The 25941-nt window shown below is 42.8% G+C and overlaps 1 protein-coding gene and 1 non-coding gene across 2 annotated transcripts in view; both read left to right on the top strand.

Moving 5' to 3' along the window:
• STPG2 (sperm tail PG-rich repeat containing 2) overlaps window positions 1-25941 on the top strand; it is a 2754965-nt gene that overhangs the window by 2229527 nt on the left and 499497 nt on the right. The gene's annotated exons all lie outside the window — the stretch shown is intronic.
• Window positions 22807-22997, top strand: LOC147728064 (small nucleolar RNA snR46). Its single transcript, XR_015309644.1, has one exon. It is a non-coding gene; the product is annotated as a small nucleolar RNA snR46 (small nucleolar RNA).

Below are 25941 nucleotides of genomic sequence, written 5' to 3'. Positions count from 1 at the left end.
CCCCTTTACTCCCATTTTCTGCCCAGATTGTAGTACATTGTTTCGTGGAATAGAGGAGGTCGACACAAGAGTGTGTATCTGTTATATTTATGTATTTGCATGAGTCCGACCATTTTACTCCAGATCTTCCAGATTGCTATTATCACCTTAAACCGCGTCTTCTTATAATAACTGGCCTCTACTTGCAGAAGGAGTACTTCCTGCGCCAACTTACCTATAGCCGGCTCACATATGGAGGGGATGTCCATGCTGACCTCTTGGTCCCTGGTATTCACATCTCCATTTCCTGGTGATACTAATACGGTCATCTGCTGCAGAAAGGCAGCATAGTAATAAAATCCTAAATTAGGGGACGCCCAGCCTCCACGTTCTTGCAGTAGCGTTAGCAATTTAAGGTATTGCCGAATTTTCTTGAATCTCCAGATGAAGTTACTAAAAATCGGGTCCAATTTCTTCAAGAGTTGGCCTTTGATTTCAAGTGGGATAGATCTAAACAGATATAATATCTTAGGAAAGATCCCCATTTTAAGTATGCTACACCTTCCAATTATTGAAAGATGGAGTCAATCCATATACCTTAGATCCAAGCTAATCTTGTTCATCATATGGGACAGATTTATTTTCCAAATGGAGCCAACCCTGCAGCTGACCTTGATCCCAGGCTAAACTGCTACCTCCTGCCTTCGGGGATCCTATCAAAGGGTTTTGGAATTACAAATGATCTGTGTTTTCCCTGCATTCAATAGGTAGCCTGATTTCCGTCCAGTTTTTGTATTTGTGTTATCGCTATTTCAGGGTCTGTGGTCACTACAGTGATGTCGTTGGCATAAGCCATTATCTTAGTTTCAAAGCCGCTGCAACAGACTGGTTTAATTGTCTGGTCTTGGAGAATTTGTTGGATAAATAAATTGATGTATAGGGCAAAAAAAATAGGAGACCCTGTCTTGTTCCCCTGGCCTCTTCGATAGGGCTTGACTTCTGGCCCATTATTTGTAATCTTGCATAAGGTCTAAAGTACATTGCCCATATGGCTATTACAAAGCCTGGGCCAAACCCTTTCAGTACCAGAATACCCCATAAATAATGCCAAGAAACTCGATCAAATGCTTTCTCTGCATCCAGGAGGATCATGGCCATCTTCTCTCCTGTTACCTCAGTATCTCAAATAAGGCAATAGCACGCCTGATATGGTTTTTGGTGCCTCTTCCCAGTATAAACCCATGTTGCAATGGGGAGATAAGATGGGCTATGATCCTCCCTTACTGAGTGGCCAACATTTTTTAGAGTAGAGTTTGGCATCCACATTCATGAGGGATATGGGCCGATAGGTGCAGGGTTGTCTGAGGGCTTCTGCTTCTTTAAAAAGATCGCTATATCGGCCCCCTGCCAGGATTCTGGGGGGACCCCACTATATTGTACTCCAAGAAATGGGCCCAGAAGTAAGGGAGCGATCTCATCCTGAATTGCCTTATTGAAATCCAGAGGAATTCTATTAGGACCTGCAGCTTTCCCTGAGGCCATAGAATGTAAGGCCTGTAAATCTCTTCGATTGTTATATCCCTTTCCAACTCCTGCTTTGTATCCTCGTCCACCCTATGTTGATCCCCCATAATTGTTTCAGTCTCATCCGAGGTAATAGGGTCAAGATTATCTTGTTGATATAGATCCTGATAGAATCTCTCAAAGACCGTAATAATATCTTTCAAATCTGTAAACTGCCGGCCATCCCGTCCTATGACCCCAGTGATATTATTCCTGACGGGCCTCTGTTTAGTACGTAGGGCCAGCAGCTTACCCATCGACTCCCCTTACTTATAACTCTCGTTTTTATATGCTTGAAAACCTGCCGCCCCTTCCTACTGTAATAGCTGTTAATTTCAGCTTTTGCTACCACTATTTTCTGCCGTAATGTTACCGCAGCAGATTCTTGTTTTTGCCTAATTGCTAGGATGTACTTTTTGTCTAATGCTCCCAGCCCTTCAACCAAACTATTAATTTCCTCTTTTTCTTGAAACATTAGCAAATCTGGCTACATTATCTTATGACTTGCATACTTCACCCTTTTATGCAATGTGTTCTGCCTAGTTGGTAGTAGAAGTGCTCTGTGGTGATACCAGTCTATGCAGCACATTTTGAATATTGGGTTCTTCGTGTTTAATGTGTGGTTGGGCTTCGTGCTCTGTTTTGAACCCAAAAAATATTTTTCTGATATAAAGTAAGTTTGTCCTGAAATGTATTGCCAAACCCGTTGGACCTCCTTTTGACCTTATTTACTTTTCTTACCTTTTCGGTATTATCTAAATTATGTCTACATACTGATATTGTGTAATATTTCTTTGGTGAATGAGGTTCCTATAGAAGAATGTAAATGTATTATAAAGAAAGTAAAGAAAACAATTCTTGGGGGTCTTGGCAATCATCAGGTGGTCAGACGGTTCGGGCCTATGGATGAAAGCGCCGAAGGTCCCCAGCAGGGCAGTCACGGTCCAGTATGCACCTGGATTTGTCCCCTGTCATCTATGGGCAGATGTAGTGTCCTCCTCAATTCACCCAGCACCATTGGCTATCCCACTAAGTCTGTGCCACCTGCTCTGCTAATCGCCAAAAACCATCATCCATGTCATCTTTTGCCTCTCATCCACGACTCTTGGGCTGAGGGGACTTCCCATCCAAATTCACTGACCATCAAGTGTCATCGAAGCCCTATGCTGGCTGTACACTAATCACAGCCCATCGCGTATCTAAGAGCTCTAAAGGAGAGCAGCAATCTTGGGTGCAGCTAGGCCCCACCCTCCTATGTTTGTTCTCTCTCTGTAAAATCCCTTTTGGAAAAAATATGTTTTATTTGGAAATGAGGTATAATTTTAAACAATATGAAGTGTCCTAATATTTTGAATGTGTATTATTTATTTCTGCTAATACTGAATCATTTTGTGACAAAGAGAATACATGTTGACTTGCTCTGAGTTCTGTGTTTATCCATTGGAAGATTCATGTGCTTATTTGGTTGCCAAGTTTCGTTAGTGCATTTTGATTGATGATTTGTTGACTGATCCACTGAGTGAGACCTACTTCATCCCAATTCTGACTCAACAGAGTATAAAACAGTGAAGAAGCAATCCTATGTATAACTAGAATATGTGGCACGGTCACTCCACAGCCAGACAGGGCAGAACACTGGCTGGGAAAGTAGTCATCACAGGAGACCAGTTTACTGCACTGGCAATGATTGTGGTTGTCAGAGAGGTAGAATGACCTCCGCCTATGGCACTACTCCTAGTCATGTTCTGTCCCAGTCTAAACGCTGCTAGGCCCTATGCCCTCCCTCCCCTCCCCTCCCTATCTAGTTCTTGAAGAATGAACATTGAAGTTTGTTTATAGTGACCATGGAAGGGAAGTTGTGTCTATATTTTTACAAGGTGGTTGCCTGGTTGTAAGCTAATAGTTAGACACACTCTGCTGTGATTTAAAGAAGCTATATTTTATCAGGCTGAGTTGAAGGTGAGCATGGGGAACTTACTTTGCATTGTAGCTTAAGGGTAGCTTGATCTGCAGTTTCTCTGACAGCCCATAAACAATGCAGGTATCGCCCTCACCTTGTATTCAGTTTAGAAAGTCAGATATCCCAGGCAGTACTGTCACAAAGCGAAGGCAAGCAGGTCTCTTTGCTCCAAGCCATGTGCATTTTGAGGCCTTGCTATCTTGTTACATGCTATTAGGTATTAAAGCAGAAAGGACCATATTCTCCTTCTTGATGCAGCTAATGCAGCAACAACATATGGTAAAGCCAAATACTGTGTTTTCTCTTTCCCTAGAGTACACCTCTTATGAATTCCTGCTTCCGTTTACACCAAAGAGAGGTCACTAAATCATTTTGCCCTCCTTACAAGCTTCTGACATACCTGACCCCAGAGGTGGTCATAGCAGCACCGAGCACCCTAGCCAGCAGAGGGATGCTTTTGGGTGCAATGGAGGGGGAGGGTGGTCATGTGCGCGTTCAGTACTCTACTGTAAATAAACCACAGCTCATTGGGTTAGGTTGACTTATTCACAAAATACTGAGGCCCCGCAGAGTTTGTGTGGAGTCTTACAAACTTGTTTTTAAAACCACAGCATTGACATGCAGGGAGTCAAGCATAATCCAATGGTTGCACCTGCCTTCTTTCTGGCATTTATTTCTAGCCAAGCAGGTGCAGGCTGCAGACTGCTGTTGGTTTCTTCAGTTGGCAAAACAAAAAATGGAGAGGAGGCAAGTTAGAAATAGTAACCGCTGCTTTGGCGATTTCCCCAAAAACATTTTTAACCTTGTTGGGCCCATCTTGGCCCTTAGCCACTTAAAGCACTTGAGCACGGTACCATCTGCTAGAATATTGAGCAAATACATTCTGTATGTATGCAAGTATTTTGAGGAAATAATTCTCACCTCACCCCGAATATCACTAAAAGAACGAACCCATGGATCACACCACACGTTTTCCATGTATAACTTTGCAAATGCCACTGACATTAGATTTTAATACCTAATTGAAGGAAGCTTCAAATATTCAAGCATTAGCGGCTATGTGAACAGTGAATGGAATGTAATGTTTGCTGATAAATGAATAGCTGCACAGAAGAAAAGAGTGACGGGTGGAAGGCTGAAATGTATCTGCCACTGGTAATTATTCTGCCACATGACAGCCCATTGTATTATTTGCTCACTGTGTCACTGCACATATCAGCCATGGTCCAACTCCAAGATAATGGAATCTGAACTGCTAGGCCAAGTCCCTTCTAAATGGGGGCATATATGTAACCATAGGAATTTGTTTAGGCTTTTTGGGCCTGTGTGAGGTGCAGCCTGAATTCTGTGACAAAGTGAACGATAAAAATTATGTCAGGGCATCCCCGTTCTTCCTACATTTACTGGCTAAGAAGAAATAAAAGTGATAGGCTGAGTTCCTGAACTCATGTGAGTCACTGGTAATAAATAGTCATTGAGCATTTTTTGTGCTCAGAAGAGGTGGTCACTAGGAGAACTGCAATGAAAGAGTTTTTTTTTCAATAAGCAATTGTAACAAGATTTGTGTTTATTTTTCCGTTACCCATAGCATAATATGTGTCTCAGAGTGTGTACTAACCCCTTAGCTGCAGGGGATTTTCTGGCTGTATTGAGCAGTTTAGTGTTTTTTTTTTTTTTTTTTAATTTATTTTTTTATGGAGCACTTTACGCTTAAGCTTTCAAAACTTTTTCCCACTAAAGATATCCAAGCCAAATCTAAAACTACCAAGGCTTTGTGGATTCCCCTACAGGAAACCAGTAAAATAGCCCCAATATAGTGAAATTTGGGTTTGGAAAAATTGAAATAAGTACTGTGCAAGAAAGCATGTTCATTTTATAAAAAATAGCACCAACAAAAGGTTTGCTGGCACCATTTTCCCAGCTTTCGGGAACAACAAGGTGTAAAACAAAACAATGTTACTGTCACAGTTTTTGTATTTTCAAAGTGCTAGTCAATTTTTCCTATTTTTTTGGTTTCAATCTACTTGCAGTTTGTGGGGGAAACACGTGAGAAACCCATGGTTGAACTAGGTACCAGGTATGCTAAACAGTTCTGAAAATTAGTCATACTTCCTAATTATGTAGATTAGGCATGGTTTCTCCCCCAAAACTAATTATTGAAACAAAAAAACAATGAAACTAAGTTGAAAACAATAGAAACAGGTGACCGTGTTTTCATTTGTAATATTTTGCCCCGATGGCCAATTTGCAAAAATATTATAGTGTTACATCTGTCAGGCCCTTCTGGTCGCTGGATTATGTAATATTTGCTGGTTGAACAAAACATGTAACACCCAGAGCCAGAACTGAGCTGCAATTTATAATGATTTTATTTTATGTATCGACCATGCAGCAATTCATATGGTAAAATATAATGAATCAAAAATTGGTCTGAAGGAAACCTGGCAGCAGTTAAGGTACAACCTTTATTGTAATCATTTAATAGTTAATAGCCAAATTTAGTCCTTGGTGGAACAAGAACCTCAGTGACGTCTGGAGGACTACACATCGACAGGTTTGATGACTGATCACCAAAATGTTAACATGTTTGCTTTTTCACAAACAAACACCCAGGGAAATTGTAATTGAAAAACAAAAAACTAATGCTCCCCACATACTTTGAGTTTTCTACTACCAAGGTGTGAAGGTCATTTTTTTTCTGCCACTCACTGCTAGGTGTTCCTTCTAAATAGAGTGGGCAGTTTGATGGCTTTAGTCCAATGGCTATCACTACGTCGGGCTGTCGGAGGTAGTTTCCCATTGATGGAGCCGATGGAGACAGAAAATTGACTGTTTAGCCGTCTCTAAATGAGGCAGGAAAACTGTAAGTTTGAGTACTTTGTCACATTTGCGATGGAGTACCCTGTCCAACAAACTCTGAATCAACCCCGAAATACGGTAAACATCCTTTACGACGCAACTTTTACAACGCAGTGCCTTTACAACACGGTATTTACAACGAAAACCATTACAACGCATTGCGCTGGGGGCGCTCTAGGATAGGGAATACGTTTAATTTTCTATCCAACACCTTCCCTAGTGTCCACAGGGACTGGAGTTGGAATAGTAAATTAAACTATTCACTATCCAGCACCCCAAAGCACTATGCGTTGTAAAGGTTTTCGTTGTAAATACCGCGTTGTAAAGGCATGCATGGTAAAAGTATGCGTTTTAACGTCATACATCCCCGAAATACCTGCAGAGCTTGAGTGGGAAAGTCGTAACTATTTATATTCTAGTCTGTCCACTTGTAGGTCGCTCCCTTATGTATAAGACTCTTATGACGTTCACCTGCCAAGCTATGGAAATGCCATCTCACCTGAAATGCATACTATATGCGGTCCCTTTCTAAAGGTGGACGTTTGAGAACCGTCTTTCATCTCCCCTAGTGCATTGTGCCAATACACTCCATCCACCTAACATGACTCAGGGAGGGTGTCTCTGCCCTAGGGGCAGGCACACCCAACGAGTACCTCATAAGCTAAGATAGCTCTCCAGCTACTTGTAAGTAGCTCTCCTGTGTGCATCCCACACTGCTATATTAGAATTTTTGCTTGGTTGAATTAGTATATGCATACCAAAACTGACAAGCCTGTATTGGAGATGGGAATATGTGTATTTTTAAAACTTATACGCTGAGGGTTGGAGAAAAATAGTTGAATTTCCAACACAAATTTATATTTGATATTTGAATAATAAATCATTTGGGAAAGTGGAGACATATTACTCTGGTGCCAAGGGCATTGTAGCTATGGCTGTCATGATTTATCCCTGAGGTGGAATTCCTAATTGATACAGCCTTTTTGCGTTGCTGCTGTCAACCCAGCTTGATGGACTGAGGTGGTCACTGTTGACAATCTGGCATCTTGCATAGCTGTTATTTTGTCTGATTTGGTCAGATATACAGCACTATTGGTTGCTTGGGATGACTTTCATTCAACATAAGTAGCTCTCAGTATAGAAAAAGTTGGAAACCCCTGGCCTAGAGCATGGTGTGGGGGGTTGGGAGAAGCTTTCGCTACCGATAGCTGTGTTCCATGTGCTGTGACCACTAGGCAACTGTGTTCCTAAGAGAGTTTAAAGATACATTTATTTTCTTTGGACATTGTAGTCACGTGCCTCATGGAGACAGGGAAGCAGATGATGGGTAGTTGCATATGGGATCACTTTTTTCCATTGACATTATGCATTGTGTCCAAAAATTCCAGATTTAAACATATCCACTCCACTGAAAGAAATTCAAAAGTAAACCAAAGCAATTGCTGTAATGCTTGAGATGTTTATTCCCAATGTCTAGAGCAGCCATTTTCATACTTGCTTAACTTATCTACCTTACAGAAGAGGAGAAACCTCTTGCAATGTACACTAACTGCATACAAAAAGGTATAGTCTTGCTTAACTGCTAAGTTATGTGTTCATTGCACAAACTATCCAAGACATGTTTTGGTCTCATTGTAACTTGAGAATGAGGAATAGGTTGAATCTCTTCATGAGGCATGCATGCTATCCATATCTGGACATGGTCACTCCGCATAAGAACAAAAAACACAGAAACAAGGTAGTAGGGAATATAGCATGCAGTTCTGGTTAGCCTGCTGTTTTTAACTGATTTGCTTGGTTTTGGTTCTCTCATGTTATGGCACAGACAAACCACAACGTGTTGGCAGATGGCGTCATGAAACTTGAGGGGGCTCCCTGCAATTTACATGGAGGGGGCAACTCATGCTAGGAAACCAATCAGGAGCTCTAAGGGCCACCTGTGCACAGTGCCCAAAGAAGCCCCCTGAAGCCTGGGGGCCCTCCACACCGCAAGGGCTGCAGGGGCTACTGTTACGCCACTACATGTTGGGAAATGTTTAAGGAAATCAGTCAATCATTCATTCTACGAGAGGAGAAAACAACACAATCATGTTTCTTGTTATTTTTTTTATAAACAAGTCCTTTATTCATGAATATCCATAAATCTTGAACTTGGTTTTCATAACATCATAAACAGTTTTTGACAAACAGACAGTCAACATGTGTTTTCAGACCATCGCTTCTTTGGGCCTAATGAATCAATCGTTCTGTTCATGCAACAGATGTTACAGATGTTACAAAGAAAACAACTGTCGAAGATACAATCATATATGTTAGTATAGGTTGTTAGTAGAAATAACTACTCCCCAATTTAAATTCTATAGAGTATTGATTCTCAAGATAAGGGTAACTTGGCTGAATTTATCGTGAAAGCCAAGACAGTGACTGCCCTCATGCCCTCAATCTATATCAATAGTCTTGCCATGGGCATGAGGATCAAATAGAATTCAATTTGAGAAATTATCAAGTTTCTGTATAAAAAATAAATGTTGCTTTCTTTTGGATACACTTTCTGCTGCACCTGGCTCTACTTACATGTGGTACCAGGGTGTTCATAGCCACCTCTCATTTTATAGTAATTTAGGGCCTGATTTAGATTTCGGCAGACAGGTTACCCTATCACAATGGTGAAAGATATCCCATCCGCTTAAATATAGATCCCATTATAACCTATGGATTTATATTCATGTAATAGGTGAGGAGGTTTCTAAGTCAAACCTATCTTTTTGTCTCAAAGATTACTGCTTCAGAGTGGCTGCTAATAGCCAGGTGTGGAAACCTCACAGTTTATTGTGCCTGTGTTGTGAGTGCTGCAGTTTGTGGACATCCCCAGTGCCATCTGCAAAAGAAGCATCACTTCACACAAAGGCGATATCTGGAGAGCAGTTTGAGGAGGACACTTGAAAGATAATCATCCCAAATCTGTTTGAAACTGTGGATCCACATCCCCTGTAGTTGTGTATAAAACCGGGATCTAGACCACCACATGAAAGAGAGCCTTACCTCCTCACATCATCAGTGGTACTAAATGGTGTAACCCAATACACGCAAAGGCGCAAGACAGGACGGAATTGATGGACGCCAAGTTTCATCTGGGCCATTGCCGTCCCTGTCACAGATCAAATGTCTGGAACAGACATGAACACCTCCAACCAGCATAGCTCCCAATGAACCCCGGGCACTGAATGTCCCATCTGGCACCACAAAGGGATGCCGGACCGCAAGGATGTCAGTCTGGATTATACTTCTAATTACTGACCCCCCAGAATATCATCGTACAAGAATATTGTGGACAGAATGTCAAGAGATAAAGTATTGAAAGGTAAGTGCGTATAGTGAAATATAGGTCCTCTATTCCGAACTTCACATTTATGTATCTTGAAGATATATGTATTGTATTGGTACATACATGCGGAGTTAGGTATTGAAAAAACAGACTTATTTTTCTGTCGATATTTTTTTCCAATAGTTTGTCCTCGATATCTTGTCCCATAAATATTCTGGGGTCAATATTCAGATTGCTTACCGTTAGTCTGCTTTGCAAGGAAATACCTAAAAAAAATATACTTCAAGATGTAACAGCACAACACAGATGTGACAGTGTGAAAGCTTGGAGAATTCACCTTCTTAGCAGCTCAACAAAATGAACACAATCATCATTACAAAAAAGAAGAAAAAAAACTAAATATAAAAATAGCTTAACTAAATACAAGTAAGAACACCCAACCTCCATTGAAGTGTCTGCATGTCAGGGAAACAGATGAACAAAATGTCTGAATGACCTATAAATGTCATGATAGACAGGCGATGAGCCAATATAGCTGCTACGGATATCTGGTTCCCAGACGTGGACTTAATTTAATAATATAACGATGGTGAGAAGCAAGAGGGTGAACAGGAAATGAGTTCATTGCAGCCTGTCTTGCCCTTTTAGCACGGTTTCGACGATGCTCTATGTTGTGGAAATGTAGTTTTATTCACTTGCATTATTTACTGGATTTGCTTTACTGTAATCTTATTTGACTGACGTGCATTTATTAATTCTTCTCGGTGGTTATATGTCTGAATATTGATCACAAAAAGAGTGTTTTCAAAAAGAACAGAACAACCCAAAAATTGAGAAAGTAAGTATACATAGGTAAGTATACCCCCTCGTAGGTTCTGTTCAGCCACTGGCTACAACAGGAGCCTTAGGCACCGCCACGGAGTCAGCCAAAACAAAGAAGCTCCATAGGCTACTATACCCGGCACCCTCAGATCATCGAGAAAACCACCCACTATCTATTGGTCAAATAGTCCGCACACTTGTAGCAATTGGGTGGGAGACGAGGGTCTCCAGATCACACCCAACACAACACGATGAGGATAAAGCCAGATGAACCGAGTACAAACAGTTCTCACTGCAATATGGGCACTAAGTAAACAAAATACGATGTATTAAAAAGAAGGTATTCGTTGTGGTAATCCGACCATGCATCCTGTAATTGATTGTGTCACATTGTAAACATTTAATTTGTTTTGCAATTTTTTCTATGTCTATCACCGCACACGTGATGTTCACACACATACCACGTACCTTTATGTAAGGTTGAACTTGGTGAGTGGTCATCTGACCAAGACCACGGACGTGGTCGAAACGCGTCTTTCTCTGCCTCAAGATTAAAATACTTTAAAAACCGATCAGCAGGCTCGTGGAGACTTTGTTTTCCTGATTCTCCTCGCTTTGTGATAGGTAAGTATACATGTACAATTCTTAACACTGCATCTACATACCTTAAATATATATAAATATATATATATATATATATATATATATATATATATATATATGTATATATATCTCTTCAGGTTACATAAATGGGGCTAAGTACAGTAAATGTATAATTACTATTATATACTTAGCTTCACAATAATTTTTTTGTCTATATTCTTGCTGCGATATTTTTGTATCACAATATGTTTGCGGTCGATATGCTGCAGCTGAGAGTTGTGTAGCACACTATTTTAGATTTAAAATCCTTTAGTACACCCATGCGACCATCATATACATAGTTGCACACCACTGGCACAAAAGCAAAAATCTTGCTGCATAAGCTTTGTATTAATACATTTGAGAAAACACCACGTTGCCATAACGGAAATCATTATTTAAGTTTTGCCGAGGTCTACATTGTTAAAAAAATGTATGTTTAAAAAATGATGCTGCATAGCCACCCACGCCCTGTCGTGCAAACACATAAGAAGGCGAAGAACAGCCATAAGAGCCGTGCAGAGTTCACGTGTGGGCTGAGATGACGTACAGCGCCAGATCTTTTTCACATCAGAGACTCCTGGTCGACACAGCGACTGCACCCATCTGAGGCATGATCATTTACTAGTGAATTTGATATTACTGTTTCTACTACTCTGCTCACTGTAAATTTGTATTATGTCGCTATGTTGGGAATGTGCAATTTGAAACTCTGGCACATGAGATGGGGAGAGTTATTCAACTCGTATTTATATTTATTTTTATCCCTATCTGCAAGTCTCACGTATACAACAGTGTCTATTTTTAGCATCTTGAATTCAAATATGCAATTTGTGATGCGCAAGCAATACGGTGTATTGAGTTTAAAACTCTTTTACAAATCAAGCACTTCTTAAACAGAGCAGTAAGGGAACAGCAGTGGCTGGTATCACCTTCTCCTTAGCGGGTATTTGCACAATAGTATTTTGCACATGTTCCGAAATGAATTGATTCAGTCATATTTTCCCCTTAGCGCTTTTTAATTTGAACTAAAATATATTGCACTGCTTTCACCATAGGCTGTATTAGACTGTATTACCCTGCCTTGTAAAGTCCCCTTTCTATTATGATTGTTTTGTGGTTGGGTCAACCAATGGTTTGCGATTTTATATCAGCACTTGCACTTAAAAGCAGACCCCTCCCTACGTTGCGTCATGTGATCAAGGCCTCTGGGCAGGCCGAAACGTCATGCTGGCAGGGCACTCTTTTTAAATAAAGACATTACTGCTCACCTGCACATCGTGGTTGACTCCTTGTTCCTGATTCTCGTGTGGCCTCTGGGAGAGGGGGTGCGGAGTTTTGGAGTGAGCAGCACGCATATATATATCTATATCTATATCTATATATATATCTATATATATATATATATATATATATATATATATATATATATATATATATATATATATATATATAAATATATATATATTTATATATATATCTTCAGGTTACATAAATGGGGCTAAGTACAGTAAATGTATAATTACTATTATATACTTAGCTTCACAATATTTTTTTGTCTATATTCTTGCTGCGATATTTTTGTATCACAATATGTTTGTGGTCGATATGCTGCAACTGAGAGTTGTGTAGCACACTATTTTAGATTTAAAATCCTTTAGTACACCCATGCGACCATCATATACATAGTTGCACACCACTGGCACAAAAGCAAAAATATTGCCGCATAAGCGTTGTATTAATACATTTGAGAAAACACCACGTTGCCATAACGGAAATCATTATTTAAGTTTTGCTGAGGTCTACATTGTTAAAAAAAGGTATGTTTAAAAAATGGTGCTGCATAGCCACCCACGCCCTGTCGTGCAAACACATAAGAAGGCGAAGAACAGCCATAAGAGCCGTGCAGAGTTCACATGTGGGCTGAGATGACGTACATCGCCAGATCTTTTTCACATCAGAGACTCCTGGTCGACACAGCAACTGCACCCATCTGAGGCATGATCATTTACTAGTGAATTTGATATTACTGTTTCTACTACTCTGCTCTCTGTAAATTTGTAAAGCGCTCTGATACCCGTATGGGTTATGTTTACGCTATAAAAACTATTATTATATAATAAATAAAATGCAAAGAGAAATTAAGAATTTCAGGTGCACGAACAGTAGGCATTCACGTTCTTCCAAATTTCTGCATGACTGTTGAGATTGTTCCCAATCCGCTTGCCACTTACATTTGGTAATTCGATTTCCAAATATGACCTGGCAGCAGTGGATCTGGTTAGCGAGAGTTGGTAGTGAGACAGGAGGAAGGTGCAGTAGCAGTCAAATGCAATTTAACAAATTCTTGTGATAATGCCTCATACATGTAGTGCTTTTCCCATCACTATGAAATCCATACAGGGATTCAAATGCAATATACTTAGAGGAACAAGAGAGGGAAGGCAATAGGACATTTTACGACTGATGTCATAGAAGGAAGGACAATGTTAATGAAGCAGATGAAGCCAGCATGGACGGGAAACAGCGTTTACAGTGCTGGCATTACATCGCATTCCTTTTACAACGCGGTTGTTACAACTACCGCGTTGTTAGAATGTGAAGCCTTTACATGGCAAGTCATTAGATCGACTTGGTGTAGGGGGCCATCTAACCTAAGGAAAAGTATAATTTACTATTCCAACACCTTCCTTACTGTTGCGCAGAATGGAGTTGGAATAGTAAATTATACTATTCCTAAGTACAACGCGCCCCCTACTGCAAGTCGATCTAATGACTTGCGATGTAAAGGTATCACGTTCAAACAATGAGGTCGTTGTAACGACTGCGTTGTCATAGAACACAATGTAATAGCATGTGATGTAACATGCTATATTCAGCATAGACACCATCATTCAACCTATTTTACCCGTTTTGACGGTTGTACCACTGAATAGCAACCCCCAGAATATCGTGGTACAAGAATATAGAGGGCAGAATATTGAGGGACAATATATCAAAAGTTAAGTGCATATAGGGAAGTATATATTTACTCTTCTTAACTCCACATCTACATACCTTGTAGATATATGTACTGAGTATGGAAATATATGAGGAGTTAGGTATAGAAAATCTAGACTTACCTGTTGACATTTCTAATATTTTGTTCTCCATATCCTGTCCCATCGATATTTTGTGGTCAATATTCAGGATGCATGCTTCTTTGAACTGCTGTGCTCTAAGTGCTTTCTATTGTTATAATCTCCTCGAGAGTTGTGTAGACACTAAACATATTTGTACAAGACGCCCAGTGTATCATCTTATCATATTCAGAAGCCTGTGGGAGTTACAACTTTATGTGAAACTATGATCACTTAGGAATCCCTACTAGATGTTTTTAATGAGTTGTTTCTTTAACCTTTGACAAAATGTGATGTATGTGTTGGAACGCTAGTACTAGCTTTCATGTATGGTGTACATCACACTATCTGAGGTCAGAATTCGCAAAGGTTAAATTGATATTAGAACTTGTAATGTTGGGAGCCCCATTGAGAGCAATGAAGCTGCCTGCTGCCGCTCCCTTTCTGTGGATTGAAAGGGGTAGATACTATGGTCTTGGTAGCTGAAAAGGGCCACAAGTGGAGAGGTAAACAGAGCTGCAGTGATGTTGAAGCCTCCACCGTTCCACAAGAGCAGTCAGAATAGGGAAGTAGAGGAGCACTGATTGTAGAGCTGGTTTGGGCCTAGCCTCAGTCCTCTAAAATGCAAGAGCAAGCTGCTGCTCCCAGAGAATGCTGTGGTTATGTTCTGAGACTTGCAAGGGGTTCCAACAGCAGCAGGAACACGCAGAGACCCCAGAGTTAACATTGTGAGATTGATGATATCAGCTTTAGAGGTGTGCTACACTGGATGCAGAGGACATGGCCAATCACTGCCCGTTCACTCTGTTTGTGGTTTTTATAAAAGTTTTGAACAAAGTCATGGCTTAACAGCCAGGTTTCCTACCTCATGAAGCGTCAAGCTCTGGATCAGTAATGGATTGACGTCTCTGAAGAAGTGGAGAAAGCAGGGACTCCTGTAACCCTGGCGGCTGAAGAGATCAGGATCATTGTGGATCAGCGTGATGCGATGGGAGTGGTCCTGCTGACCCTCTCTGCCACATTTGAAACGGTAGTCCTTACCGTTTTGGCCCAAATTGCTGAGGGAAGCAGATTTCGAGGACACGGTTCTTCAGGGGGTTTTGTCATTTCTGGGAGGCTGTCAGCTAGCGAGCTTTTGCTGATGCATTTGACATATTTCAGAAGTTTCGTTCTCACTGGGGAACTACAGGAATCCCCATGGCCATTGTTGCCCTATTTCCAGGTTGATTCGTTCATGTGGGTGTACGCCATATTTGTTGCAGATGGTATGCAGCTTTATAACCGTTTCAGCCATCTCTCTACTAGCTCTATATCTCGACCTTGTCTGATCTACCTTCAATTTCCTCCACTATTACAAGCATCATTGGCCATATACATTTACCACTGAGAGAGACAACCACAAAGAAGTGCACATTTCACAACTTCCTGATGAGAGGCTGACCAAGCCTGCTGAAACAGCAACAGGCAGTTTGCTGGGTGCCTTGGTCGGGTGCCATCTTAAGCTATTCATTGTCAGGCTGCTATTCTTACATCCTCTGATAAATTCATTCTGAAGTGGGCCCTTGATTGCAGTCCCATGCCCTGAGCAGTTTCTGGCACATCGCTTGTTCGTCAAACAGTAGGCACCCGTTGATGTGAAATACTGTCAACCCTTGTTTACCAGTAGTAGCTATACCTCATTACTAAATCCTCAATGTTTCTTACACAAACATGCACAGAAGGAACACAGCAATTGGCATAATAGCACAGAGAGCACTGCAACGTATCCTCTAGCTTCAGACCCCAGAGATACCAATACCAGGTACATCAGAAACTCCGTTGGGGAGGGGGGGGGGTGTCTAATAGTGTGTGAGACCACGATGGTCCTCAGAGAAATAGGAAATTACTGGGGAAGTCGTTAATTCCTGTCCTGATTTCCCCGATTATTCCTCCTTTCCCCCAATACGTCACCTGGGGACTCCACCTGCCGCCATCCAGAGGTTGAGTCTTGGGGTGAATCAACAGATTTGTGGAGTTAGACTTAGCGATGGTCGAGGATTTCGATGAGGCTGGCAACTTTCGCTACTGGCCCCTTTGTAACAGAGGATAGCGGGAAAAGGGTCGCAGTGTAAACTTAGATATAAAACAACATACGGCGAAGGAACGCTTGAAGTCCGTAGCCTGTGCTTTTCCCCATGTGCAGTCTTTTGTCGCAGCTTTTCACAAAGCACTATTCTATTCAGTTAAGTACACTGTAGCCATACATATATTTATGACACCAATTCAGTTTTACAGAAAAGGCTATAAAAGTTGTATGTTTCGGGATTGTTTTGCCAGATGGTTCCTCAGATGATGTTAGGTCAGGCAGATGATTTTCTGCAAGTCTCTGAAACCCAGCTGACTTGCCAATTTCTCAAGGGGAACCTCCTCATGCCCTTCCTCGCTTGCAAGCTCGCGACAATATTTTTGAAGGCTGGAGTATGATGTGCATTTCATATTTTGTGCAGAAACCCTGTTCGGTTATTGATGGCAGAGGAGAAAAACAATTTAACTTTATTGGACCGTGCCCAGCAAGGGCATGATAGCATCTCCTTGGATACAAGGGAAGTCTGGTCTACTGTTCACCCCTCCATCTCCTGCTCATCACTTGCACGGCCTCCAGGGAGGGTGATCTGTGGAGAAGTTAGTCTTTCGGAGAAATACATGTCCTTTTGTGTAATTTGTCTGGTAATACTGACACCTTCTTTCATGGTTGCCTTTCCCTGCCTGCACTTATATCAGAAACACACAGTTTGTGGAGGCACACAGTTCTGCTTGCCTTGTATCTTCAACAAGTATCCCACCAGGTCTGACTTGTTCCAGTGTATGATAAGGAGAAAGTGGCCAGTAGTTGTGTAAAAGAGAGAACTGTAACAAAAACTGATTAAAAAGATGCTGAATATTTTAGATCGTTACATGAAAGAACCAGGTTGAGGAGTCGGATTGTGTAATGAACATATTTAATTGTTTGCAGATCTGGTTATAAGGATGTGTGCATGCTGTATGTAGAAATTGGGCTTATAGGAGCTGTATAAAGAAATAAATGAGGCAATCCTTTTAAAAGTTACAGCGTGATCGTTCTTGAGCTGAAATGTAGGCTCTTCAGCTGTTTGTCTTGCTGTGATGTGGTTTATTTCCTTGACTTTTCAGAAGAATATTCCCTGTCCTGGTGCTTTCTCATCTGGATTCTGCTAATGTTCACTTCCTTAGTGCCCCTGAATACCTTCTTGTCAAACCCGAAAGATAAAGAAAATTGTGGCATTAACGACTGGAACCTCAAAAAAAAGTGCTTCTTGCTCTTCAGTGGCATCTTAAAGGAGGAGGCATATCCTTCAAGAAAGACCTTTTCATTTATGAAAAGTGTTGCATTGCTGCGGTAAAACAGCGATGCAACACTTTTCAGTGCGCCCTTCTTGCGACACCATGGATGTGTGTATTTCCTGTATGGCGCATCTGTACAGTAAATACTGTACTTTACTGAAGACAGACGTAACTCCGGCAATGTGACCTTTCACATCAGGCAAGCCCCATGTGAAAGGACATGCATCAGTCATACGCCTGCTGTGAGGCAGGCATACGGATTTGATGCAGAGGTGTCCTAGCAGTGTCACTCCAACACTTCTACGAGCCTTTTTTGGCGGTGGAACATCCACTGTGCATACATTCTACCAGAGACAGATATAATGTAGCAGGCATTTGCAAAGTGATGCATCTGCTTAGATGTGTCACTTTGTAAATATGGCCGAATGAGGCACATTGTTTATGCCACTGGAGAGTCACATAAAGTGACGCAAAAATGGCGCAAAGGGATCATAAATAAGCCCCTTTGTATGTTATGTTATGTTAATGGGTTTTATAAAGCGCGCAGCTGCCCCAGCAAAGGGGCGTCCCGGCGCTGGCCGTGTGAGGGCACAGACAGCACAACAGTCTAAAAAGTGGCAGTTAATCCTGTAAGAAGCTACACTAGAGGAAAGAGAAACATTTTAATAGCTTTCCTAAAAGCAGCCAAGCAGTCAATGCCACGGATTTGCTCAGGCAAAGATTTCCACAGCCTCGGGGTAAGGTGGCCGAAGGAGCCTCCGCCAGCACGGGAGAGCTTAATTCTAGGCACAACCGCCAGATGTTCCCCGGCCGACCGAAGCTGGCGGGAGGGAACATAGAAGGTGAGCAAATTGCGCAAAAGATCAGGACTAGCAGATTTCAGTATCTTAAAAGAAAGACACAGAGTCCTAAACTGAATCCGCTTTTCCACAGGGAGCCAGTGCAACCTGTGGATGGTACTGGTGGCAGAGCAAAAGCGTGGAAGACCCACCAGGGCTCTGGCAGCGCATTTTGTACACGCTGCATCCTGAGTATTTCTGCCTTATTCGCCCCCAAGAGGATAGAGCTTGCATAGTCCAAGCGAGATAGAATAGTCGCCTGAACAATCAGTTGTCGTATAGGAGGATCAAAGAACTTCAAAACGGGCCGAAGGCCCCGCAGAAGGCCAAAGCAGGTGGCGGCAACTTGCTTTGTGTGGTCTTGAAAAGGGAGCAACGAATCCATCAGGACCCCAAGGTTTTTAACCACTTCCTTGGTCTTAGGAATTGCACCTAAGGCAGTGGGCCACCAATCCTCATTCCAGAGACTAGCATTGTTTCCAACCAACAGAATCTCAGTTTTGCTAGCATTTAGTTGCAGGCAATTGGCGGCCATCCATTCTGCTACCGCAGTCATCCCTTCTCTAAATCTAGAGGCAGTCGGAGAAGACCCTTTAGCCAGGGTGATAACAAGCTGCGTTTTGTCAGCGTAGGAGACCATAGTAAGGTCCCTTGCTTAGCGACCGCCGTCACAGGCTGAACATAGAGATTAAAAAGAGAAGGGCTCAGTGCCGAACCCTGGGGGACCCCCTGATTTATGGAATGGACTTTAGAAAGGAAAGGGAGGGTAGACACACGGAAAGATCTTTTAATCAAAAAAGAACGAAACCATTCTAGAGCAGACCCCGTAATCCCCACCTCTTCTAGCCTTCGAAGTAGGATGCCATGAGAAACCGTGTCAAAGGCGGCACTGAGATCAAGCAAAAACAGAGCCGCACTTTGACCTGTATCCATGATAGACCCCAGATGCTCAGTCGTGACTAGCAGGGCCGTTTCCGTACTGTGACCCGGACGGAACCCATTCTGTGAGGAGTCCAAGATGTTATTAGAGTTCACAAACTGAGTTAGTACGTTATTAACATGTGCCTCTGCGATTTTGGCCACCCAAGGAAGAAGGGATATGGGTCTGAAATTCTCAGGTTTGGTCGGATCGAGTGTAGCTTTTTTAGAATGGGCGAGACTCATGCCTGTTTCCATAAGGCCTGAACTGTTCCAGTTAAAAAGGAGGAGTTGATAATTTTGCAAAGCGAGCCCTAAAGATGGAAAGGGATTCCCTAAATTGAATTGGCCTCAAAGGGTCAGAGGGGGAGCCAGTTTTAATTTTTCCGCTTAGCCTAATGAACTCTTCCTCCGATAGGGTTGGGATGATATATTATATATATTATATAGTATCACCTACAGAGAAGAGGGCCCATCCCCCTTATGCCCACAAGACAAATATGAACCTTTCAGTCCCTGCACAGTCACTGATTTAATACCTGAAATGCAACTTAGCACAACTTGGATGCTTGGCTTTTGCTGGGCAGGCACCAAAAATCTGGAACTCCGGTACTGCCCACCTCAGATGATTCTATATCCACCTGGCCTTTTGGAAACTTCTGAAGATATTGCTCTTTCCGTACACTTGAGTTACCTCCTGTGTCAAGCCCTTGGAGGGGCCACCCTGACCGGTACATTCTAAAATGTCTGTTAAACCGCTGGTATGCACTTGAATATTATGTGCCCTCACCCGAGCTTCAAATGGTGCTCTCTGCACCACTATCGAAGAACATCTGTGGTCCTGATCCACAGAATCCTAACTCTCACATAGCCACTGCTCCACAATGCTCCACACATGTGGAAACAAAATACATAATGTTATCTTCCTACCCTCCTTTTAGCTGTGCAATCTGCTCAGATGGTCAAAAATATAACACCTTGTTGACCCGCACATACAGCCCACCTCTGCACTCATGTGCACACATGTGATTATCAGTCCTCACACAGTTCCTCGCCAATATGCTAAGAATCATTACTTAGCACCACACAAAAGCATTTATTTTAAATGGAATTCCCACTTTTAGCTCCTTCCTTCCCGCAGCAATAGGACTAGGTTGTACCTTCAACATTCACATAACAACACCCAAGCTTAGGTCTCACTAACCAGACCCTTTGTCATCCATGCATGAATGGGCCTTGGTTAGAGGGCGGGGTAATACACCTTTAGTCCAGACTATGGGCAACAATGAGTTAAAGAAACGTCTATTACCTTTTCACCCTTCTAGGAAATTTGTTAAGTACAGAAGAATGTGATGTGAAATTGGATGTGAAAATGTCCTAGGACAAGAATTTCAAAAGTTGCTATGGCCTTACAGAGCAAGTAGACAGGCATCCTTCCACATATTTCAAAGTGTGTCCATGCTTCAAGCGGAAGGCTTACACTGGTGTAACATGCACAATCAACTGCAGCAGTTGGTATAAGGCAGCTGCTGTCCATTGCATTAAAGTTCACTCTCACACACTCACATGCATCTAGGCACTCACAAATGTGCGAACATACCCACACAATCTTACCTCAGATGAATGAAACAGTAACCTTTTTCAAGGGGGATCAAGAAGAAGGGCTTCTACGTCATTTGCAATCAGGCTGTTAAGGGTACATTTAAACATGCAGGTATCTTCAGGGGAATGTTTGCCAAGTTGATCTGTGAGTGAGCATATTTGTGAGTGTCTTGGTAGAAGAGCTTCATTGTAACTTAAAACTTAAGGGGCCCAGTTACGAGTGATTCGGGACACCCCCTTAGGTAGTTCCACACATGGAAGTACATAAACTGCTGGGATCAGGATTTCTAGGATGTGTGCACACCATGCCTTTTTATGACATACTCTTCCATAAGCAGTTTTAAGGCAAAACACCCGTCTATAATTTTATGTTGCATATGCCCTCCCCACCCAAATCATCTGCCCCTGCTTCCAATATGTAATTAGAGACAGACGAATAAAAGCCGAATGTAACCTGAATACAAATGTTAAAAAACAATCCTGACCTTCTGCCGAGACACCCTGACAGTTACCCTCTCCGCTTCACAAATTAAAAAAGCAATACCTGTCCTCCTGCCACCCTCTCACGCAACCCTTTGCTCATAACCAGCCCTGGGTGAAATTTAAATGCACTGGCATAATGCAATTGTGAGAGCTTCATGTTATGCTTGTTTGCACAAAATTCCTGAAATAATGCACGCCTCGTTGAGTAATTACGTGCCAGTTGCAGTAAAAACACGCACGTGAACAACAGAACGCAAGTGGCTGTTGTTCGTGATGCTCCTATTAAATGGGTCCTCAAGCCAATGATTGGTGCAAGGACACATTTCACAGTAAAATTTAGCGCAAAAAGATTGGTTTGCATTTTGCCGAAATTGATTGCAATTACGTGAAAGCAAATTATGCAGATTTCACACAACTCTGCTTATACCCCTCCACCTCCCTTGAGTTGTGGAGACACGGAGAGGCAGGAGAAGGTGGTTCAGGCTACCAACCACTATTTTTCTGACACTATTGGGCCTCTGTAGACCCAGGTAAAGCAGCAGAACTAGCTTCCCCTAGTAATGTCATAACAGTGGGTAACTACTTTAGTTTCTCACTGTTGTGATGTCACTGCAATGTATAGCCAGATTTCTATCCGGTTAGCCATGATAAACGCTATCAAAGCCATTACAACTATGGAATAAGCTCAGGAATGGGTGCTTCTGCACTGATTCTTACAGGAGTTTTCCGATTACCAGCCGTTTTCCCTGGCACATTTAACCAGGTATTCTGGGTGAAATTTTTTAGACATTAAGGTGGAGACGTGCGGAGTAGCGCTATGAAATACTAGTGGTGCAGACAACAAAATTAAGGTGTCTGACATGAAGGCCTATTATGCGCCCCTGGCTGAATTACTAAAAACAGTAGAAGACATGATGATCCATTGTAATTTAGAGATATGGGGGTAGATGTATCAAGATTCCATTTTGCGATTTCTAAATAGCGATTTTTAAGGAATCACTATTTAGAAATCGCAAAATGGAATGTATGTTGAAAATCGCTATTTTTTTAGCGATTTCTTAATCTTCCTTATTTGCGAATTCGCAATTTACGAATTCGCAAATAAGGAATAATTTCCCATGCATTCCTATGGGCCAGGAGGCCCATAGGAATGATTGGGAAATAAATCTCAATTTGCGATTCGCAATTTGCGAATCGCAAATTTGAGAATTATTTCAAGGGTGCAGGGGTGTCTCAAGGACACCCTGCTGCACCCCTGAAATGTACATATGTGTGCATATGGCGCACATACATGCCCTATGGGCATGTGTGTGCGTCACATGCCACCTTAAAAAATGCAACATAGGGCATTATTAAATGAAATCGCAAATTACCACCAACTACAAGTTGGTGGTAATTTGTGATTTCTTAACACAAATTTGCAATTTCTAGAACCCACGTACATCGCATTTAAGGAATCGCAAAATTTGTGATTCCTTAAATGCTTAAGCAAAATAAGGAATCGCAAATTTTTGCGATTCCTTATTTTGCGATTTTGTGATACATTTCAAAACATGCAAAAAAGCCTTTTGCGAGTCGCAAAGGCCGAAATTCGCCAAATTTCGGCCTTTGCGAATCGCAAAAGGCTTGATACATCTACCCCTTAATTTGGCCAGCCAAAATGTAATGCGAAAAAGACAGATATACTGCTCCTTAGCAATAAATAGATCTTTAGATAGCTGGTAGTCTTTCTGGTCCGAAAACGCCCCAGCTCCACATCTTCAGGAAGGCACTGTTAAGAAATTAAGAGTTAAATTCGATGACTGCCTACCATTTAAGCCACAAATTAAACCAGTGGTGGGCTCCTATTTTGGTGTATTGCGCTTGATGAAAAGAAGTCTTTCTCTGCTGAAAAAACATTCATCCAAGCCCTGATCACATCAAGGCTCGATTATGGCAATGTGCTATATCTAGCTTGCCAGAGTACCTGCTGGAGAAACTGCAAGTGGTCCAAAATGATGCAGTCCGCCTCCTCCAGAAATTGCTTGTAAGAGCACATATATCACCTAACAGCGCACTTTACACTGGCTTCCAATTAGGAAGAGAATTTGGTTTAACTCCTTCGACGCTCATGACGAGCTCAGCTCGTCATGATGTACACCTCCATACACTCATGACGAGCTGAGCTCGTCATGAACAATGGGATTTGTTCAATATCAGCACTGGAGGAGAATACCATCAGCATCGATGGTGTTAAAGCTCTACTGTTGGAGCATTGCACTTATGTGGACCTGACCTATTCCACCGCTGGAAACTTGGAGTGACTGTCCGTCAGTACCAGTGGAAGCCGATGATCCAGAAAGCTCTAAAAGTCAATGCTTATTACGGCCCAGGTTGTGGTGCTGGGAGGTTCAGTTATCAAAGGCGCCACAGACGGTTCACCGCTGGTTAAGATGCAGGATTGATAGCCCTTCCACTTGTCAGTTCATTCCCAGGAAGCACACTTCGCTCCTCAAGCGGACTTTCGTTTTGCCCACACCTTGATATCCTGATGAGCAAACTTAATGGTGCGGGTTCACAGCGTGCACGGAATGACAATCTAGTGCCCTCTGAGGAAGTTCCCCTCTTCGCTCTCACTCAGCTCATCCTGACACCTCCATAGGTGTGTCTGGGCCTCTCGCTCCTCCTCGGTTAAACCTCAACAGCCTTCCAGGAAGTTCTTTCACTGGTGCCTCTTTAATACCTCCTTAACCCTCTCTATGCCTGCATCCACATGCCTGGCCTCCACGATTTCCTCTAGCAACAGTGCCCGGGGGCACAATGCCACAATAAACAACCATATGAACTCCTCTGTTTCTTGATGGTCTTCTCTCTGGGCGCTGTTTCGCATGTCAACAGGATGGTGAGACAAGTAATCAGCTGGATTGTTCACCCCTGATGAGTATACAACATTGAACGAGTACTACTGAAACTGGACTGCCTATCTCTCTATCCTGGGTGGTCCATTGCGAGCTGTACCTGCAAACAGCGGCACAAGGGGTTTGTGATCGGAGATCGCCTTAAACTTCTGGCCACAGTGGTAGAGATGAAATTGTTGCAGGCCCACCGAATTGCCAAGGCCTTTCTCCCCATATGAGCATATCTTGTTTCCACTGCTGTGAGTGACCTGCGGGCGTATGCTATCGGTACCTCAAACACAAATTCATCAATCATGAGTGTTATGTGCCTCTCCCTTCGAATCGCCTGATTTGGTAGTCGCATGTCCACACATAGTTTCATTGCCCCCGGCTGCTTGGGTTTCAGGACAATCACAAATGGTGAAACCCATGGAGTGGGTCCCGTCACCTTTTTAATTACTCCAAGTTGTTCCAGTTATTCTAGCTCCTTTTCAACTAGTGGTCGAGCTAAAATGGCTTTCTTCAGTACCTCAACGCCTCGGGTGGGACAGTTCTGGTAAGTCTAAGTTGTGGAGTGTGACTTGCACACTTTTCAGGTACTTTAGTCCCCGGAACAGCTCTGGGAAGTCTGCCAAAATGTTTGTCATTGGACAGGTGTATTTGTTTTGCACAGAAGACCAGACCAATGTCCTCAGCTGTATGGCAACCCAAAAACGTTCCTGTCTTACCAGTGGCCCAATGAAATCTGGTGCGTATCTTGTTTCCCCATGAAATCTGGTGCGTATCTTGTTTCCCCATGAAATCTGGTGCGTATCTTGTTTCCCCCATAAGCTACCTGCACCGCAATGACTCCTTGCAGCATAATGCAGTCAGGGCCCCCATAGGTGTATATTTTGGCTTTCATGGGTGCTAGGGGTGGTTTTCTTTAGTTGTTCTGCATCAGTAACGTTCACCAATCTCCCTGTGTCAATGAGGGCAGTGATCTGGGCCTCCTTCTTTATTGTCTATCCCTGTAAACGATATGGTGAACACTTCTTCTTCCTCCTCGTTTCCTTCTGTTTGGGTGGCGTCGGCACCTACTGCTCGTGGCCTCTCCTCTTTGCACCACACTGACACAGTCATAATCCTGGCAGTCCTCTGCAAGGGCTGGGCCTTGAGACAACCCTGGGCTCTGCACCACTCTTTGATTGCCAGATTCTCACCTGGGGAAGGGGCACCTGCTGTCCTCAAAAACATCCAGTCGTGGCAGCCACCAACACACCACGAGGACCCTGCGGGGATCTCCCTCCCTGGGGCATAAACATGTGCCAGCTCCTGCTCTGAACTCAGGCACTCTGCCCCATGAATCCCCTGGACGCTACTTCCAGCTCCTGACCAGAGCTCGATTCCACAGCCCTTCCTAGCACGTCACACAGGGTCGTGGGGGCCGCAGGAGGGGCAAACTGCTGCACCTTGTGCTGTGCACCTGCACGGCAGCAGGCGAGCCTCACCCTTTCAGCACCCGCCACTTTTACCGCTCACCTGGAGGTTTCTGCTCACCAGGCCGCTGCGCACTGCAGCCCTCGGGTGCGCCGCCTCAGCATCGAACTCACACCAACGCATTGCGGCCTCAGAA

Source organism: Lissotriton vulgaris, chromosome 3_1 (assembly GCF_964263255.1).
Source record: "Lissotriton vulgaris chromosome 3_1, aLisVul1.2, whole genome shotgun sequence".
In the NCBI taxonomy this organism is placed as follows: Eukaryota; Metazoa; Chordata; class Amphibia; order Caudata; family Salamandridae; genus Lissotriton; species Lissotriton vulgaris.
This window is presented reverse-complemented; position numbering and strand designations above follow the sequence as displayed.